Consider the following 1,627-nt stretch of genomic DNA (forward strand, 5'->3'; position numbering starts at 1 on the left):
ATCTGACAGTTCAAGTGACCTATATGTCGGTCACTCAGCACTTTTTAACAGACACTAAGTTACTTTTTTTTCATCAATTAGTAGGAAAAATTTAATAAAATCTGAATAGGAAAGAGTGAACCAGCGTTTTCTTTCAGGAAGAAGACACCACACTTCAACTTAAGAAAACCCCTTTACGGTCCAGGTCTTTTATTTCCTTTTGTACTTCAGGCCAGGAATTTGTACGGAATGGGCTCCAGCAGCTCAGGCTCTGTCCTGTTAGTCCTCACGAAGTGTGCTTCTCTGGGTGGAGCAGGCTGGTGCTTCAGCTGAACCCAGGTGCCCTTCTCTTTGGCTTCCTTTTCCTTCTGGTCATTCTCCATCACCTGTTTCAGGAAGCTGTCTCTGTTCTTCGAGTGCTTGATGTGTTCAATCCGCACAGTAATTCTCTTGGCAAGAATCTTGCCCTTACCTTGCTTGTTTATAATGATGCCCACAGCATGCTGAGTGACACTGTAGACTCTCCCGGTTTTGCCATGATAACTTTTATGGGGCATTCCTTTTGAACAGTGCCCATTCCCTTGATGTCTGCAATATCGCCCTTCTTGTAGATTCGCATGTGCGTGGCCAAAGGAACAACTCCATGTTTCCTAAGGGTCTAGAGCACATATAGCGAGTGCCCTTCCTCTTTCCCTTTGTGCTTGTCATGTTGGCGAGTTACTGAAAGATGGCTACCATGGCCGAAAATGCCACTAAGTGATAGACTGTCACACTGCTCAGGAAGGGCTTCCCTCTAACTGGGGAGAACTCATCATTCATCAATGAAATAAAATTCATATTAAAATTAGATATTCAGGAAATGTGTGTCTATTGTCTAACTTTAGCTTATTTGTTTTGTCTCTGTCTCTGTGTGTATGTGTGTGTGTGTGTGTGTGCACATGCACATGCGTGCACACACTAAGTAACTGCTAGTGACCTTGGAGACCAAAGATGATGATCTGCCATGTGGTTGCTAAACACCGAACCCCAGTCCTTGCAAAAACAGCAAATGCTCTTAACCACTGAGCCATCTTTCCAGCCCCCAAACCTAGGGTTTTTACAGGAAGATATTGTGCCTTTTCTAGGGTACAAAGACTCTTCCATCTCAGTCAGAACTCTCACTACTTACCGTGGTTCTCTCTGAGTTACATCAGGGACTCTTGGGAAGTCTTAGAAACAGTCCCCATCTAGTTCCTACCAAACCTGAACTTGCCTTTGATCAAGCTTCGCAGGGCGTTTACATGCGCAGTGTTGAAAAGCACTAATCTAAACAGAGTTGTCCACACTGACGCCACTAAAAGATATAACAGACTGGTCTTTGATATTATATTTTATAGGATATTTAGAATATTTTCAGAAAGCTCACCAGTTATCTAATTATCTGTTAGGGAATACAAGAAACAAAGGATTGGAAGAACCGTGAGAGGAGGCTTCTCAAGTCTTTCATATGCTGACATTTCAGCGAGTGGTTCTCATTTTGCTTGTCACTGCTTGGTGAGAAAATGGGCCAGAAGAGTAGATTGGGGCCCTAAACTGGCCACAGATCTAAAGGGTAAATGTAGGACAAGTAAGTACAATCTATGTTTGCCTGGCCCAAAGCTCACAAAAA

At 43.3% G+C, this 1,627-nt stretch overlaps 1 pseudogene; it reads right to left on the bottom strand.

Moving 5' to 3' along the window:
- Positions 1–206: 206 nt before the first annotated feature.
- Positions 207–775, bottom strand: LOC126507695 (60S ribosomal protein L21-like; annotated as a pseudogene).
- Positions 776–1,627: the final 852 nt, after the last annotated feature.

Source organism: Alexandromys fortis, unplaced genomic scaffold (assembly GCF_014885135.2).
Source record: "Alexandromys fortis isolate MF-2015 unplaced genomic scaffold, M_Fortis_MF-2015_v1.1 scaffold_75, whole genome shotgun sequence".
NCBI lineage: Eukaryota > Metazoa > Chordata > Mammalia > Rodentia > Cricetidae > Alexandromys > Alexandromys fortis.